Source organism: Hesperophylax consimilis, chromosome 12 (genome assembly GCF_061612785.1).
Source record: "Hesperophylax consimilis isolate HC1 chromosome 12, BYU_Hcon_1.0, whole genome shotgun sequence".
NCBI lineage: Eukaryota > Metazoa > Arthropoda > Insecta > Trichoptera > Limnephilidae > Hesperophylax > Hesperophylax consimilis.
In genome coordinates this window covers 3,533,269-3,553,680 of record NC_142847.1, presented here as the reverse complement: position 1 = coordinate 3,553,680, position 20,412 = coordinate 3,533,269, and the positions used below count along the sequence as shown (strand labels likewise).

The window sequence follows — 20,412 nt, the reverse complement described above, 5'->3', positions numbered from 1 at the left end:
TAATGTTGTCTTTTTTGTTCTTTAATCCATTTTCTAATTTTTTTTGTGAATTTATTTTTATTTTCCTCAATTTTAATTTCAAATTTTAAACTGCTGAAAGCTTTTATAGCATGGTATTGGTAGTGTCTTTGTCCAAAGCTTGAATTTACTGTCGGAGTTTTTATGTGTTCCTGTTAGTGTTATTTTGTGTAAGTTGAAATTTTTTTTGTCAAAAATTTAGTTTAGTAGTGTTTTAACGTATAATTGGCGTATATCTAGTACGTCACAGCTGTTGAATAATTGGTCTGTATCAGTCAGTCTATGTTTTTTTAGTATTACCTTTAAGATCGTTTTCTGTGCGGTTTCTATGTAATTGATAGCCGAGTTTGTTGCTCTTCCCCAAGCAATAATTCCATATTCTATTATTATCTTCACAATACCTTAATTTTTTCCGCGGCACACCAACCGATGACCACGGTATCTACACCAGTGTGCCGCGGCACACGCTTTGCGGAACACTGACCTAGACAAACCTCACCTCACGAATCCGGACACCCCTGTTATGCCACCAAAGTAGCAAACTACTTGTGGTGACCTATGGCAGGGGTGTTAAATAATAAAATAAAATAAATAATTCCTAGGGCGGCGGTACCCAAACCCGCCTGTCCAATTGAACATATATTGACTCCGTAGAGTTGAGAACAGTTGGAAATCTTGTGTGATTCACATAAAAAGTCACCTTAAGCGTAGGCAGATGGAATGGATCTCTCACTATCCACTTACAGTGAAGTAGTTTAAATTTTTAAAATGAATTTTTTCCGTTTTTTCTTCCTGCGACGCATTTTAATTTCCAATAAAAACATGTGCTCCCGAAATTCGTACAAAATTTACGTCAACAACAACACACTTTCAATCTCAGTGTAATGGCAGAATCGTAAATGCGAACATTCTATTAGTGACACTCTCGGATCGTATCGGAAACACACTAATCAAATTATTCCCCCCGCGATCTTATTCGCAACATCGGGCTAAAATAACACAGACGTTGTTCGGGACAACCTAATCGGATCTCTCTCGTTAAATTGATGTAATCGACTTTTCGCTTCCGATTTGAGACAGATAGAAATAATCAATAAATGATATTAAAATTGCTATCATTCTACCGGAAAATTAATCAAAATGTTATATTTATATTCCCACTGTATTGATTAGCTATAAATTTTTTATTAATGAACAATGAAGAATCTAATTTTTAATAAAATAAAATACTTTTATTTTAAAACCACGAGTTTTTAATAATTTTTAGAACCAACCGGTTTCGCTTTACTCAAGCATCTTCAGGGTACAAATTATTACTACGGACTATAAAAACGGCTGTAAAAACCAAAAGTCCTATTCTTAATAATCAATTAGATATATGAAGTAGTCCAATATTAAGTTTGTTTCCAATAAACCATTAAAAATGTCCAAGTTCTCCTTATCACCGTGTCCATTAGTCTACATAATTATCTTTCGGTTTTTCCATGTCTTTTGTACTTGTGTGAATGTATTGTATGATTTCTCTGTGTTTGTTATATTTATATCTCTCTCATATAATCTTTGTACTATTTTTTTTTTTATATTTTGTAAAATTATTAACCTCAACACAGGCTTGTCCTAGTGAGGTTAAAAATTATAACTTTAAAAAAAAGATACAATGTAAAGAAACGATAAATAAATAAATAAATATCATGTTGTCTCCCTCAAAATTTTTTTTATATATAAGCTCAAACATTGTACTTCTTGTCTAGTAATAATTTGTATCCTGAAGATGCTTGAGTAAAGCAAAACCGGTCGGTTCTAAAAAATATTAAAAACCCGTGGTTTTAAAACAAAAAAGATTTTATTTTATTAAATATGTCAAACCACAAAGTGATTGCTTTCTACAATAATAATCTATTTTTTATTATAATACATAATATAAGTAGCATCGTTTTAATCATTTGGCCCAGTTGTTTCACAAAGTTGTGATAAAGTCATCAAATGGTCATCCAGCGCTGTTTTGTTTCTTGACAGTTGAATGATTCCCGCTGTGATAAATATATATAAATACTCGAGCCGGACTGCCGAGCTGAACCTCGACTTATGGGAACAGCAAATGGCGTGAAACGCCGCTTGCAATTGCTTCGTGGTTGCTTTCTCGTAATTCGTGGCTCGGCTCGTGTTTCGGTTCGCAAATGTTTACGTAACGTTAAAGTCCGTTTCAGATTTTTAACAAATTGTGATCAGAAGAAGAGGACAACTGGCGTGTTGTCAAGCTTGTCGGATCATTACATTTTGATGAAAAGTTGAAATGCACCTAGAAAACTAAATATCAGTTAAAATGATTTATGAGGACGGCGGAACACGTGTTCATAAAAAATATTGATATTAATAATGACATACTGATTTTGTCGCATTACGTCATGATATCATGATATCTATTAGGAAAAGAACACGTGTTCTCGATATATCTGAATGACGAATATTTTATCAAGAAATTGTCATGCTATGACTTTTTAACGGGATCATTTTTGTGCGTCTAATTGACCACGAAACAAATAAAATTTCATGATACGAAGTGGATTAAAGTTTTTAATGGTTCTTAGCAATACATATGAATAGTAAAAAAATATTAATCTGCCCCAGTAACAATGTTTTATGTGTGTTAAGTGCTAAATTAAAGATACATTATTTCCCTCCATAAGTATTCTAGGCAATAAGGAATTCATATGGTAGTTAGTCCCAGAATTTCTGCACTGAAATAAATCCCGACTTCTAGTATTACGCAGTGGAATCCGAAAGGTTATCAATGCAAGCGATTCTGGACTATAACATGCATAATTTAGAATTTTATATAGAATTACCAAGTGGAGTAGTGAAAATCCTTCTGTCAGATAATTTAAGCATATTCATTTAATTTAAAAGAGTGTTGTAGTTCAACAAAATTGCTGGAATACCCATTTTTAAACTTAGAAAATGTAAGAATTTATTTTGTATTCTTTCAATAGCTTGTACATGAATATTGTAATGTGGGTTCCAGACGGGAGAATTGTATTCAAGTTGACTTTTAACAAAGACAAAACATAATGGTTTAACTTATGTTTTTAATGTGATTTATGTGGTGTACAAATTGTAGTTTTTTTAGGAAATATAACGGTTGGTTAGAATAGGCGCGTGATACATTATGTCGTGGTGTCTAGAATTCCCTGATCGCGTCCCTTATCCCGTATTCCGTGCTTCCTCCATTTATCCGGGATGAGTCCCGTCTCGAGGGGAACCGCCTTGTATCTTATATCCCTTATCCCTTGTCTCCCTACAGATTAGATATCCTTTATTGCCGTATTGTTTGCCGATTCCCAATTTCTAAGCGACGCGTGACGTGACGTTGAAAATATATTTTATAAATATTACCTGTTCAAAGATAAACTTTTTTTATTTGTATTTATTATTAAATTTATAGTTTTTTTATTGACACTGAAACATACTGTGTCTGGAAACTCGCAGTATAAATGGGAAACTCGTGATTTTTTTTAGATTTGGGATTTTTAGAGTAAACCGAGTCTGAATTTGAATTTAAAAAAAAATCGATCCTAGAGGGTTTCAGGCGATGCACTACGTCGTATAATATTTTAAATTGAGCCGCTATCAATAACAACCCTTACGTAGATGGCGATAAGGTTTAAATTCCCGCTTAACACCATCCGCCTGTTTTGATTTATGCAAGAAAAAAACATGGCCAAAAAGTGCCTTTTATTTTATTTTTTGGATGATCTGGTATAAATATTTAATTTTTCCGATCATTTTATAAATAACTTAATTTTCCACATTATACAATAAAATCATAACCAAAAATGGGTTCGTAAGTAAGGCACAAGAGCTCCTCTTTTCTGATAAGGTATACATGACCAATTATGTACCTAAATATTATATTTTGCAAAATATGTATGTATTAATGTAACTATGATCTATATTAAAATAATAAAAAAAAGTAGGAGATTTTGAACTTTAAAGCAGTTTTCATAGGCCTATACATTATTTTTTTCTGGGCTTATAAATACTCGATTATTTCAAAGGCCAAGATGTATTCTACTCGCAGTATTTAATTAAAGCATCTGAAACATTTCTAGGCGACCAAATTTTCAAACCAAAAACACATGATTTTGCATTACTACGTATGGCATCGCCTTGATAAAAGCTGTTTGATGTCTTTTGCGTCAAGGGTAGATCCTGCTCAATTTTTTAAAATAATTTAGCGAAAAAGAAAAGAAAAAAAGAATTGAAATGCTCAGATGGAAAAAGAGGATTTTTGCGATCTCTGTGCAATGTAAATTCACCAGGTTTCCGCTTGTACTGCGAGTTTCGGACACCGTGTATATGAAACATTTATTGAATAATTCTATTTAATAATAGGTACCTAGTATTTACATACTATATTTACACGGCGCTACATTCCACGGTTGAATTTGGAATTCGGACAAATTTAACGTTTGTAATGTTTCACCTTTTTGGGTGTGAGAGTAATTTTATATAATTCCTTTTTGTTTGTTTAAAACAATATAAAATTTTCTTCTCTCTTGGCTATGACCGATATTTAAAATTTTTTTCTTTTTTTCTAAGGCTTTGCATATGTGTTCGCAGGGATGGAAAATTCCTCCCCTACAACACATAAGCCTCCATGAAAATTGGACCCTCTTCTTTGATATCTACAGGAAGCTACTTAAAGCTCTCTTGTACTATATATCTTTATAGACATATGTACTTAACTAATTAATACGTTATTTACGATCTTGAACGCAAATATACCCGTATTTATATTGTAATTAAATTCCATCAAACGTTGTGTAATTTTTTTGATTTATGATATAGGATTTTAATTACTTTCATTTTTGTGGTAACCCTCTTGGTTCTGATCGAGGTGTTGAGTTCAAAGTTGAATTAGTCTTTCTATTGCAAACCTAGACTTAAATGAATTTTCTGAATGAGCTAACTTTCCTATTGTAATTTTCTGATTCCCTGCACCCTAACAAAATCGTAGTTGAACGCTGATAAAAGATATTATACATGTTTATTTGGACAAGTAATTAAATATAACTCAAATGGTTAATTGTTAGTAAATTTGATTTTGGTAAACTCTTGTGTCTGTCTGGCGCCACTCCTTTATGATTCTGCTGCTATAAGGTACATGTAAAGATTGATTTAGTAGGTTAATGTAATTAATTAATTGCATATTTGACGAACTCGGAATAGCCCATTTGCTGGCATAATTTGGCTCCAAATCCTCCTGCAAGTAAACGAGATGATCGTGAGTCAACAAGAAATTTGCACAATCCTTTGACACGGCTCTTTGATTGATACCTAAGTTATCTCGTCCCAAAAAGCCTTCCACGTCATCATGTGCAGCCTTCAAGTTTCCCCTCGGGTCTCGATACCCCCAAATTCCGACCCCTCCTTGGACTACAATTTACTTAGGGCGAACCGGTTTCGTCCTATATACAATCATATACTCACGGTTGGTGTGGACTTACGGGTTGTGAATCCTCATTCCACGTCTAAGAGAAGATGCGAGAGTGGTCTACCGACCTAAATGCAAGCTGTATGCAGGTCCGCATCCTCCAATAGACAGTACATACGAATAAATATATGTATACATACAGTTTGGGAAAGGTTTATAACTTGCAATACAAGGCTATTTACCTCGCATCCCAAGCTCGGATCTCGCACAAAGAATTCTGCACAATTCTTAGCTTGGTAACCGAATATATACGTACTAATAAGGTGATACTAATAAATACTAGTAGAATAAGAAATTATTTGATAGTTTGTTTTGGAGAGCTATCGAACTCCAGGCTTTTGTTTGTTTGGTTTTGACGTTTTTATTTAAGAGAATCGTCATCTCTATTTGGTTTGGTTAATGGTCTTGTTGTAGGAGCGACCACTGCCTCCTATTGATGAACTGTATTTGTTTTAAATTTTACCTCCAGGGTTCAACATTAATTTTTGTTCATCCTATCCCGTGATTTTCCAATTGTTTCAAGTGGTTGATTGCCACATTAGAGAGTACTCGACCCTCAAATATCTCAGGCAACTGATGGGGTTTTTTATGAGCACCCAATCAATAAAATTCAAATGTTTCGTATAATTATTCGATATAAATCTGGCTAACCCGTGATTTTTCAATTGTCGATTGTGAATGATAAGTATTTGTAAGCACGCAGCTTCCAGCTGTTTCAGGTAACCAATAAAAACTGTGCGATTATCTAATCAATGGTATTCAAATGTTTCATGTAATTTTTTGATATAAATCTGGCTAACCCGTGATTTTTCAATTGTCGTTTGTGATTGATAAGTATTTGAGAACACGCATCTTCCAGCTGTTTCGGGTAATTAATAAAATCCTTTGTGACTAACTAATTATGGCCAAGGTCGTTTTCAAACTATGCGGTTGACCCAATTCTCCAGTGATCCTTTGTTTTGTAAACAAATAATATAAACATCTCCTGACACACTAACCTAAATGTGAGATTTGTTTATTTTAAAATTCCTTAGAAGTCATTTGTGCCTCTTAACTTTTATTGTGCACTATTAATTAAAATATTTTTAAATCCTTTATTGAAGTTAAACTATATATTTCATTTTCCGAATTTAGTAAATTTACTAGAAGTTAAGTGAAAATAATATAAATATATATATATGTACACATATCTCGATTGTCAAAATACGTTAAATAAGATTACATATATTAATAAATAAATATAAGGTACATGATTCTACATGGTCTTGAATATTAATAAATACATATTTTCTTTTTCAATAATATAGATATGTCCTCGGGTAGGTATTAAAAATCGCTACCATTTCGATGTTTCGATTAATAAATAAAATACGTATATATAATTACATTACTCATATATATATTCTTTATATACAATATTTTATTTTATATTTATAAATATATATACAAATATACAATATACATATATTAATGTGTAATTCTTTGTTTTGTTGTTTTAATTTAATATTCAATTGATATACTTCCACTTCACAGCCCTTCTGTGTCTCCTGGGACCTGAAAATTATTTATAAAAGGAAAACTCACCCACGTCAAGGTATTTCCGGTCGGGTAGTACACAACAACCTTGATGAAGAAATCCTACCTAATTAATTGTATTTTTCAACTAATTTCAAAATAAATCTTTTCGACTATTTATTCCTATTTAATATTTTATTCTCGCTTGAATCGTATAAATTAGCTGATATTTAATTTTTCTTCCGAACGAATTTCTAATTCAGAAAACCCGTTGATTTAATAACACCTTTCTAGTTTAGGCTTTTGAATGATAGCTGTTTCAAATTCTTTTTCGAAATGATAGACTGATGATTAAAATTCCGGTTAAAACGACAAACACTTTTAACTCTGTCGCTATACGCACGATGGATTTTAATTGAACAATTTATTAATTCTAAATTTCTTTTTATCTAAATTGATAAGAAAATTTATTCCAAATTGTGCAAACTTTTAATTTACTCGACTATTAATAAATTAAATTTTTTCTAACTGTTAATTTTAGAACAAAGATTTAAACGTTTATTATTATCGAATCCTTTTTTTTTGTTTTTGTGTTTCTTTTAACCTAAGATGAAGTATTTATTACTATTATTATTATTTTTTAACCAAATTGACGTTAAATTATAATCTATTTTTAAATATCAATACGCGATCACGTTCACTTTAGATTAACGATAACAAACTCTTAAATTTAATTTGAATGTTTTCACTTTGAATGAAATAATTATTTTTAAATTTTTAATTAATTCACAATTCACTTTTTGCACTTCACTTAACACTTTTAAGCACTGAGTTTAAATTATATTTATTTTCACTGTTTAACCAAATTAAACTGATTTAACAAAACTTCACTGGTGGGGTTTTCAGAATTTAGAAACTGAATTTAAGACTTTTTACAAAAACTTTCTAAGTCTAGGGACTTGTTCAGAATTTAACACTTAGATTATTTCACTAGAATTTTACCAATAGACGTAGTACTGCCATGTAACGACTTTTCAAACCCTCGGCGCGACTGCCCTCCTGACTGATGAGTTCCATCTTTTATACCCCTCTCAGGTTCCAAAAGACGTATCTGAATGTCTCTTGATGCTTAATTCTATCTCCTATCAACTCGTAAATCCAAACACCCCTTCCATCAATATCGAATGTGCTCCCATAAGATGTTCTGCTTTCCGGCTCTGGGCGGTAGTTAGTTTTTATCTCACAAATCTAAGTCGATAGGGTCCGAATCGGGTAAGTCTGTGTTAATCGCCCAAGCTTCCTTTGTCCTGTGTTCATACAAAATGTAGTTAAATTCTCATGATTTTGTGTTCCTTTTTTTTCTCAATTTGCGATAGGTCCGTCCTCAATAATATATATATACATCTCAATTTTACGCATCTCGTGTGAAAAATACCTAAATCCATGTTGAAATCCCTACTATGCAGTTTAGAATTTCGATTTATCTAAATTCTACTCAATTTTATTGTCACCTATATGAGCTTTTCCATTTTCACCAGTACTTTCTCTCTTAATGCCGCAGATTTGAATTTTTCCTTATCTTTTGGATTTTCTTTTATCCGCGACGTTTTCTTGCACAATTTTCTTCTTTATTCTTATGTCATTTCTCATAACTCTTTAACTAGTTATTTTCCAAGTCGTATTTATTTATTTCACGGATAAATTTGAATTGTATCACTTTTCTCCACTTGGATTATTCTTTATCTCCGTTCTTTACCCTTTCTTTCATCTTTTCTCCACTTTTCCCGATGTGTGTGGTCTCCAGGAAAATTTCATACTTCATCTATTATTAATTAATATATAATTTTCCACACTTCTATGGGAGATATACCTAATTAGACTCTGGGATATCTGTCATTTTTATTGCCTGACCCAATCTCCGCCCCATCCTCCATCCCTCACTTACAAGATTTCACATAAATTATATGTCTGGACACCTGTTTACGTTTAAAATTTTGGTACCAGACTCGTAAATTTAGTTTAATTTCAAACCTATTAATTTTTATCTCTTTTGACTAATCTAAATACTTCATAAGACCAACGTTAAAGTTAATCGCTTTTCCAATCGTTTATTACCTTTTAACGTAAATAAAAATCATGTTCGGATTTCGATTGTTTATTCTTCAAAATATACATGAGACCGCCAACCTTTTATCTTGGTTCGATCCCTCCGTAATATTGGGTAACTCTAATATATATCTAACCTAATAATCATGAAAATGTCTACTTTTCCTGAATCTAATCTATCGATATATGTTTAATTTTACTGTCTTCTTCTAATACTCAATTTTCATTTTCCTAGAACCTTCGTAGCAGCTAAAATCTCTGTATTATCCTTCCATTCGGTCGCCGCAATTTTCTAAAATGTCTATTTTTTTTGCGAGATTTTCATTCAAAATTGATTTACCAATATGTCCGTTTCATCTTAAATTGATAACGATTAATTTCCATTGTTTCCAACACTCACTCCTCTCTTTAGTACGATTTTTATCGAACATGACACCCTCCTTCTATCATAAATAATTGCACTACAGTTGAAATTCCGCCAGTAACTTTCCTTCGCTTTTCCCGTCCCTTTTTTATACTATCACGTTTATAAATTTTCCATTGCATTTTCGTGCGTGTGTTTTTCAATTTGTAAAATCTTCAAAGCACTCGATTTCAACGGTTCGCCATCACCTAAATGTCTCGGTTATTGTAAACATTTCCTAGAGTTTGTCGCCTTGAACGTCAGTGTTTATGCCATAGTGCGTTCACCTCTAATTTTTGTGGGAACGGAAATGCAATTAATTATCTTTTTTAATGTCGGGTCCAAGGTTCAATCCTTTGTCTTTCGTAGACACACCCCCCTTCGTTCACTGATTGGTTACTCAAAATTTTTATAGCTCTTTGTTTAGATCTATTGGTTGACAACCTTCATTGTTTATTTTTAGGCCTAGAAAAGGGGAAGCCCTGTCTAGTCCTAGACGATTTTACGACCTCTCTGCTTTCGTCTTAGAACCTCGATATAATTTCAACTATTACAGGAGCCTACCGCAAGCAAGCTGGATCAATTCTTTCTCCGCCAGATGTCGTTAGCATGTCCGTTTTCATAAATAATTTGCATATTTTCTTGCAGCTATGGTTTATCTGTTTTTCTCTCACTGTGATTTAAAGCCTTTCATCACAGTTCCCCCCTCTGAACTCAATTTGCTGTGGCTAACGTTGTATACTACTTTAGACATCGAAATTGTGTTCAAAATGTAGTCTAGCTTTTCTCCCCCCCTCGTTCAGTTATTCCTTTTCCTACATCACTTCCTGTTATTTCCTTTCTCTACCTCACTCTATCATTCCCTATCTCTCTCTCCATTCTGTTATTTCCTTTCTCCCCCCCCCTCATTCTGTTATTCCCTATCTCTCTTTCCATCCTGTTATTTCCTTTCTCCCCCCCCCTCATTCTGCTATTCCCTATCTCTCTTTCCATCCTGTTATTTCCTTTCTCCCCCCCCCTCATTCTGTTATTCCCTATCTCTCTTTCCATTCTGTTTGGATTGTTAACAACCTTGACTTTGAATCACATTGTATTTTCTATTTTCTTTTCGCGTAGATTTTATTTTATGGAATTTTCTCTAATTTTGATAAACTCAAAATTAATCTCTTTTTTTCTGGGAAAAAAACACGCCCCTCGACTCGCGTGTTTAGGTGGTCCTCAACCTGGTTGGACTAAGACCTCCCTCACAATGATTCATATAAAGATTGTTTGCAATCTCGCGGTCTATTGACCAACTGAAGGGCGGGTGGTCTCTTGGTGTGCAAATAATCGTTTGTTTTGGTTTTGTAAGTATTATATTTTTGTGAAATGTATATCTTTGCACGACCTCACCCAATCCGACAATCAGTGGTATACATGTTTCATTTAAACTTTTCCAGCATTTTGTTTTTTTTTTTCTCTTTTTTTCTCTTATTCGCTAAAATTTTTTTTTGTGTAATTTCTAATTGTCTTTTCATAGATCATTCAAACAAGTTGTCCTAGCCTAGGTGTTACCCATCATAATTTTTTAATTTCATAACTGTTCTTAACTAACCTCCAATTTTCTCATCGTTCCTGTTTCCCTTTAAAATTTTTTTTTTTTTTTTTTTTGAAAATTTAACCTATCGATATCGTAATTTCTAATGTTCCCTTTCTATCTTTACCTAATGTCTACTCTAAATCTATAGATAACCTTATTTCAAGTTTTCAAAAAAGTTCTAACTCTATGCATTGTCAATTTAAAATCTTGTTTTATAAAACGTACCCTATCCTATTTATAATATATATATTTTTTTTTTTTGTTCCTTTTGTGGGTATATAACTCCCATACGCTTTCCTTCTGTGTTCTTACTTATCTAACAAAATTTTTCTACGCACTAACACACAATTTTTTTTTTTCTAAACTAGAAAATCAATATTATCGAAAAATTTTTCTCTTACTCTATTAGTAAATTAGAATATGATTGTCGCTTATTAAGAAATTTGTTCACTCAACCTTAAAGACTTAAGGACGACCCGCCCCTCGCAAACAAACTGATAGTCTAATATTTTAGTAATTTTCTTTCTCCCTCCCTCCTTAAATTATATCGTATTCTAACATACTCTTATTTGTATTTCTCAATCGTTTGTTTATTTAAAGTTTCAAATATTTGTAAATTTCGCATTTTATTCGTTGATTTCCACTATCTCTAAACTCGGTTTTCGTTCCTTATTACATGTATAATATTTCGCTAGATGAATTGCGCTATAATCTCCTTTTATTTCCCGAGTTACCGGATCAATTAGCGTATACGTGTTACTATAAACTTCTGACCCAATTACATAAGGTCCATCGTAAAGCAGATTGAATTTTTTTTATTTCTTTTTTGAGTAGGTTTGATTGTGTAAATTTTTTCAACTTGACCAGGGTCCCAATCTCATAAGTTATTAATCTTTTGTTGAGATTATAGTATTTCTGTCGATTTGCAGCGCTTTTCTCTAAATTTTTCCGTGCTGCTAATCTTATTTCATTTATTGTTTTCGTAGATTTTCCGCAGCCTTGAGTATACCTGTCTAAACTATAAGTTGGTGATTTCCCAAAAGCTATTTCATTAGGTGAGAATCCTGTTGAACAGTGTATCGAATTATTGTAGGTTTGTTCTATTTCTTTAAGGAAAGCCGCCCACTTGGTATGTTTTTCGTGACAATAAATACGGAAAATTCTACCTAATTCTTTATTCACGCGCTCTGTTATGTTCGGTCCGGGATTTCGTATTGAAGTATGTACGATTCGTATGCCCATCCTATTTAAGTTGTTTTCCCATTTCTTCGATGTAAATTGAGATCCGTTGTCAGTTAACAAAGCATCTATTTGTATTGTTTTATTAAAATCCTCTACACAATTTAACACGGTCTTAGTACTTGCTATCCTCAATTTATATAATTTTACAAATCTACTGAATGAATCTTGGATCACGAAAATGAATTTAACCCCTCCTATTCCTCTCGGTAAAGGTCCGTATAAATCTGCCATAGCTAATTGTCCTACTTCTTTGGTAATTATGGATTTACTCGGCCCTACAGTTGGTCGAATTTCGCGCTTCGCCAGCTGACATAGGTGACACCCTCTCACTATGCGTTTTATATCTCGGTGCATGCCTGGCCAATAATACCTATCTCCCAAAGCTGTCCCTGTTTTAAAAACTCCTCCGTGTCCAATTTCTAAATGTATCATTTTTATTAGTTCTTCAGTCAACTCTTGAGGTACTGCTAACACCGTTTTGTTTAGTCCTGTTGTGTAATATAAAGTCTTGCCTATTTTTTTGTAATTTTTCAAATACCTATTAACATCTTTTGTCGGCGGCCCAAATTTTCCCTTGCGCAAATATCCGGAAATTTCTCCCAAAAATGTGTCTTGTTTTTGTAGTTCAGTTATATTTTCTAAGTGTTTTCGAATCTGTTGTCTACCTTTCACTGCAAAAGCTGCTATCTCTGGGCACGTGTTTTTCTCCTCCTGTACATTTTTTGCATCACAAGAATAACGAGATAAAATATCAGGCCCTATATTTTCCTTCCCTTTGACGTACTCTACAGTGAAGTTAAATTGATTTAAATACAAAATCCACCGTGTTAGTCGGCCACTGTACATCTTCCAGCTCTTTAAAAATGTCAATGCTTGATGATCCGTCCTAATTATTAAGTGTACTCCTCTTAAATATGTCTCAAATTTATGTAAAGCATATATTATCGCCCATAACTCTTGTTCTGACGTGGTCCATTTCAACTCCGGTCCTCTTAAAGCTTTGCTAATAAATCCAATAACGTGGTGATTCCCTTCCTCATCCAACTGATATAATTCTCCTCCTATGGCGAACCCCGAACTATCTGTCTGTAAATAATAAGTACTATTTGGGTCATGATGATGTAGAATAACTGTCTCTAAAAATAATGTTTTCACTCTCTCAAATGCGCGCTGTTCTGAGTCACCCCATCGCCAGGTTCTATTTTTCTGAAGTAAATCGCACAAAACCCGTGTTGTTTCCCCATATTTATTCGCGAATCTACGGTAATAATTACAAAGTCCAAGAAAGGCTCTAACTTGTTTTATTTTCTTGGGTACCGGAAAATTTTTTATGGCGTCAATCTTTTCCGGATCCATTTGAACTCCCAAAGGCGTTATAATATGTCCTAACATACGTACTTCTGTGAATAAAAATTGACATTTTTCGAGTTTACAAGTCATGTTTGCTTCCTTTAACCTCTCAAGCACTGCGTTTACATGTTCAAAATGATCTTCTTGACTACCACACGTATATATTATTAAATCATCTAAGTAATTAGCGCAGAATTCCCTCACCCCTGGTCCTAGAATTTTGTCCATTCCTCTTGAAAAACTCCCTACTGATGTTTTTAACCCCTGCGGTAATACCTTGTATACGTAAGATTTTCCATTGTATACAAACCCAGTATACTTGCGACTTTCTGGACTGATAGGTATTTGAAAGTAAGCTGAATTTAGATCTATTGTGGTTATGAATTTTACACCATGAAAACGCTGTATAATTTCTGAAGTTAATGGTGGTTTTTCTACTTCCGCCTGCATTCTGGTGTTTAAGAATCTAGCATCTAAGAGTATCCTAACCGTCCCATCTTTTTTCAAGGTAAATGTTAGAGGACTAGAAAACTGCGTGGCCTCTCTACTGATGATTCCTAATGACTCCAATTCTCTAATTTTTTCATCAATCTTATCTCTGTAAGCAAATGGTACTGGGTAGGATCGCTTAACGAAAGGCGTCTCGTCCGTCATTCTTATTTCGTGAGTGTACAAAGTAGTTAGACCCGGTTTGTCTATAAATACATTCTTATGTTTAATTAAAATCTTTTCTAACCCTTCTTTTCCTTTTGAATCTAAATTTAACTCGGACACAAAGGTCGTTATTCTACGCTCGAGGCACGCCGTATTATTTATTTCAGGGTTTAATTCAATACTAATTATTTTTCCACTTGTGAAATTTTGATTTCTAACCTCCTGTTTAGGTTTCCTATGAATTACGGATGAATTTACTAACTCTATTTCCTTCTTCCCATTTCCTGTTTTTATTTTTAACTTTCTGTTCTCTCCACATTTAAATTCAGCTGTATATTCGTCTAACCAGTTGATACCCAATATAATTGGCCTAATTAACTTTGGTATTATTAAACACGGCGTATTTATTATAACATCTCCAAATCGCAACGGTACTAGAACCAACCTAGATATTCTCTGACTTTTGTGTCCTATCGCTACTTTAATCTGTATAGTCGTTACAGGCATAATAGGATAAATTGTTTGATCATTTAAATAATTTTCATAAAACTCTTGAGAAACGCACGTGATTTGACTTCCGGTATCTATTAAACAGTGAACTTCCGTGTTATCTATCTGTGCTTTGGCTTCCGGTAATAACGGTAAAGTGCTACCCTTTTCTACTTCCTCATAATCTCTGTCTTCGAAAATGTTGTTGAACCCACTAATTTCCCTTCTTGTTTTCTCTTCGTTCATTTTCAATTGATTCCATTCATCCGTTATTTGTTGTAAAGAATTGACACATACTTCCACATCTATTTCCGCTTCCGTTCTCGTTTCTTCCGCTCCATCCTTTCGTCTTCTCACATTCCTTTCTGCTTTTATTGGAACAGTCATCCCTTGTTCATTTCTTCCCAGTCCTTTCATTGGATTCCACCCCCATTTCATCATAATCTTCAATGCAGTGTTGTGTTTTGGTGCCGGCGTCCCTCTCCCTGTGTGAGTCGTATTCATGAGGGCTAATGAATCAACCCTCGGCCGTTTCCCGAATTGTTTGCGATGACTAGCTCCTTGCCGCTTGTAGTTATTGTAGAACCTCCCTTTGAAGATGTCGTAGTTTCGGCACACTTGCTGCAGCTAGCGCCTCCTTCCACACTCTCTATTGCGTGAATTCTCTTCTTTATAGCGTGGTAACGGTCACGGTATTTGTCCTTCTTGGCGAACTCCTCCCCACTCCTTTTCTTTGTATTCCGTTCTTCCGGTGTGCAAACCATTGTATCTAGTTTTCGAAGAAACTCAGCAGCGACAATCTCATCTCCTGACTGCCCTGAAAACCATAGCGATTGAACTTCTTTAGGGTAATGTCTCATAATTTCGTCAACTACGCTTAACGGTGCCTCTGTGATTTTTAATGCTTTCGCTAAATCCCAATAATTCGCGAAATGAGTGAGCATGGATATATCTCTCTTGGCATCATATACCCCTTCTGCAAGACGACGGCGAACCTCATTCTTCTTTATGTCTCCCCAATAGGTAGCTAAAAAATCTCTTTCGAAATCCAACATTGTTTCCCATCGCTTGTTGTATAGTTTGGCCCACGTTTTTGCTTCCCCTTTCAAATTCTCCCGCACGACAATTAATGGATCTGTACGTTTCACTTTTCTAGTGTATTCTTTTATATCTTCTAAGAAACTTATGGGGTTTTGATTTCCACCGGAAAATGAAGGTCGTTCTTGCTGCGGTAGCATTTCCACTACTTGGAGAACGTTTTTCGGCGCACTATCCTCTCCTGTCACCGCCACTGTTGTTGGTCTTCCTAATTGTTTCTCAAGTTCCTGCATTTTATCAACAAGCGGTGCTAAAGCTGCTTGAATTATTGTAGTAATATCTCCGATGTTCACTGCTGACGTCCCAGCTGTAGCATTTTCCTCGATTGCCGTCACTAAAGCTTCTGTTTGCCTCCCCATTCCACGTTTTCCCACCATTTTCTTAGCTCTTCCGAGTGTTACCGGCTTATGTATCTATATTTTTTTCTTACTAAGCGACAACCTTAATATTCCTATTTTAATTTTCTTAATTATTTATATATATGTTGCCTTTCTTATTCTATATTTTTTTTCAAATTTTCTCGTTTTTCTTATTTTTTTTGTTTTTTTTTGTTTTTCTAGACTTTTTTCTGTGTTTTGTCACCTGGCTGTTCCTGTAAAATTTCAAGTTCGTTTATGATTTTCACATCACTCTCTTGTATACCCTCGTCTTGTTTGATATCCGAATATGTTCTAGCCTCCCCCTCTGACTGCCTCATATTTTCAGGTGCCTTAAGATTTTCAACTTGTAACGAACTTTTTCGCGATCGTTTGAATATTTCTCTCAGTTCATCACCTAAAGGAACTGTTTCGGTGCTTACCTTCGCGTCATCGATTTTTCTTTTCTCTGCCATATTTATTTATTGTTGAGTTCAAATCTATATTCAATTTGCAAAATTTGCAAATTCTATTATGATTTTTTTTTAAATACCTAACATGATTTTTATAATACCTATTTCAGATGTTTCCTCTAAATAGGTATATATATACACATATATATATCTCATCATAAACATTCGTCAACGACATTAAAATCTCGAGCCAACTCTGAATTGTTTTTTTTTTCTTTGAAATTGAAACTCGAATTCTCAACTAACACTTTGTCTTTTCAAAACAACGTTTATTTATTTGGCCTATACTTGAATTCTTTATCGAATCCATTGACTGAGTTCTCTGTGTCTTAAAATATGTTTTAATAGTCAACAACCTGATCCGAATGTCAACAAAATTATCATGAGTAAATCTTACGTTATTTCAACTTACCCGTTTAGATGGTAAATTATATTATGTAAGATTAATCTTACCTCACAAAACAAAACATCAAATGTTTCACCCTCATTAATGTCTCTGCCGATTATCGAGATTTGTGATCCTGACAACAAGTATCTACATTGGCGGCACGTAGCGCGACCATTTGAATCTAACACGTGGTCCTAATGATTAACTATGATGTAATACAATTACACTTTTCTATTTTGATATTATTGTTATTATAGATCTATCTATCACATGATATGGGTGTAATATTTCCGCTATTTATTATGTTACAACATGATCATAATAGATTACACCCCAACATATCAAAATAATTGTTTTTCTTTTGTTTTATAATGATATTGATGTTAATCAAAAAAAATATATATATATTTTTTTTTGTTAATCAATTGATATTAATCAATTTTATATTTTCCGTAATCATTATTTTTGCAAAACCAATGATATCTAGTAAGGTACATTGGGTGTTGTAAAACATTAATCAATTTAATTTCTCTAAACCTTTCTATCCTCCTCATAATTCTGTCGAATGTCTAGCGATGAAATAATAATTTCTTTTCCTGACTTTGTGAATAATTTGTTAAGTACCACGGCCCGCCGCTGGTCGGATATAAGATAAACAATAATTGTTTACGTTAATACTTCACGATATCCAAATGCAATGTTTATGTTATATTTGTTCCAGCTATCTCGTTTTGTGTCATTGTTTATTTAATCTCGACGTTTGTTATTTAATTTTTTGTTCCTCGGAGTGATACGTATTATTCAACGATGTTTCCGACTTTTTAAAATCTCGATGTTTATCTTATCAATTTTTAGATGTTCTTTGATGTCCCAATAAGTTCGATGTTTTTCGGGTTTGTCTGTTTATTAAACTTGCTTTATATCAACATTCCGATTTGTTCGATGAACCCAAAACATAAACAATGTTTTTGTTTACGGAACGCATTCCTCTCGAGTGAATGACATCATTAACCTACTTCTTTCATATTGTTTATACTATCGTATGAAAGGTATTTTTATTGACTCTAAAGTTCACGGTCATTTGAATTAACACATTTTTATTTATAAGGACACTTTTTGTATTATAAGATTTATTCGTTAACACTTTCTTTTTGGATTTATTGTTTGTTTACGTTAATCTATTTATTTTTAAATTTCACTGTATATTTATGTAATGTCGCACTTTTCTGATAATTTTTTTTTTTTTTTTTGTTTTGTTAACTCTTTAATTAATTTCGTTCTATTTATTATTATTATTTTCTCCGTTTTTGCAATAGGTTGACCAATAACTTTGTTTTTTTTTTCTCTCAAAGACTTATAAAACCTGAACCTCCTGGACACGGCTATTCAGTTGTAATGTTTCACCTTTTTGGGTGTGAGAGTAATTTTATATAATTCCTTTTTGTTTGTTTAAAACAATATAAAATTTTCTTCTCTCTTGGCTATGACCGATATTTAAAATTTTTTTCTTTTTTTCTAAGGCTTTGCATATGTGTTCGCAGGGATGGAAAATTCCTCCCCTACAACACATAAGCCTCCATGAAAATTGGACCCTCTTCTTTGATATCTACAGGAAGCTACTTAAAGCTCTCTTGTACTATATATCTTTATAGACATATGTACTTAACTAATTAATACGTTATTTACGATCTTGAACGCAAATATACCCGTATTTATATTGTAATTAAATTCCATCAAACGTTGTGTAATTTTTTTGATTTATGATATAGGATTTTAATTACTTTCATTTTTGTGGTAACCCTCTTGGTTCTGATCGAGGTGTTGAGTTCAAAGTTGAATTAGTCTTTCTATTGCAAACCTAGACTTAAATGAATTTTCTGAATGAGCTAACTTTCCTATTGTAATTTTCTGATTCCCTGCACCCTAACAAAATCGTAGTTGAACGCTGATAAAAGATATTATACATGTTTATTTGGACAAGTAATTAAATATAACTCAAATGGTTAATTGTTAGTAAATTTGATTTTGGTAAACTCTTGTGTCTGTCTGGCGCCACTCCTTTATGATTCTGCTGCTATAAGGTACATGTAAAGATTGATTTAGTAGGTTAATGTAATTAATTAATTGCATATTTGACGAACTCGGAATAGCCCATTTGCTGGCATAATTTGGCTCCAAATCCTCCTGCAAGTAAACGAGATGATCGTGAGTCAACAAGAAATTTGCACAATCCTTTGACACGGCTCTTTGATTGATACCTAAGTTATCTCGTCCCAAAAAGCCTTCCACGTCATCATGTGCAGCCTTCAAGTTTCCCCTCGGGTCTCGATACCCCCAAATTCCGACCCCTCCTTGGACTACAATTTACTTAGGGCGAACCGGTTTCGTCCTATATACAATCATATACTCACGGTTGGTGTGGACTTACGGGTTGTGAATCCTCATTCCACGTCTAAGAGAAGATGCGAGAGTGGTCTACCGACCTAAATGCAAGCTGTATGCAGGTCCGCATCCTCCAATAGACAGTACATACGAATAAATATATGTATACATACAGTTTGGGAAAGGTTTATAACTTGCAATACAAGGCTATTTACCTCGCATCCCAAGCTCGGATCTCGCACAAAGAATTCTGCACAATTCTTAGCTTGGTAACCGAATATATACGTACTAATAAGGTGATACTAATAAATACTAGTAGAATAAGAAATTATTTGATAGTTTGTTTTGGAGAGCTATCGAACTCCAGGCTTTTGTTTGTTTGGTTTTGACGTTTTTATTTAAGAGAATCGTCATCTCTATTTGGTTTGGTTAATGGTCTTGTTGTAGGAGCGACCACTGCCTCCTATTGATGAACTGTATTTGTTTTAAATTTTACCTCCAGGGTTCAACATTAATTTTTGTTCATCCTATCCCGTGATTTTCCAATTGTTTCAAGTGGTTGATTGCCACATTAGAGAGTACTCGACCCTCAAATATCTCAGGCAACTGATGGGGTTTTTTATGAGCACCCAATCAATAAAATTCAAATGTTTCGTATAATTATTCGATATAAATCTGGCTAACCCGTGATTTTTCAATTGTCGATTGTGAATGATAAGTATTTGTAAGCACGCAGCTTCCAGCTGTTTCAGGTAACCAATAAAAACTGTGCGATTATCTAATCAATGGTATTCAAATGTTTCATGTAATTTTTTGATATAAATCTGGCTAACCCGTGATTTTTCAATTGTCGTTTGTGATTGAT

At 33.5% G+C, this 20,412-nt stretch overlaps 1 protein-coding gene across 4 annotated transcripts in view; it reads left to right on the top strand.

The window, feature by feature from the left end:
• Positions 1 to 20,412, top strand: part of LOC149419014 (spermatogenesis-associated protein 20) — a 356,194-nt gene that overhangs the window by 25,916 nt on the left and 309,866 nt on the right. The window lies entirely within an intron of this gene.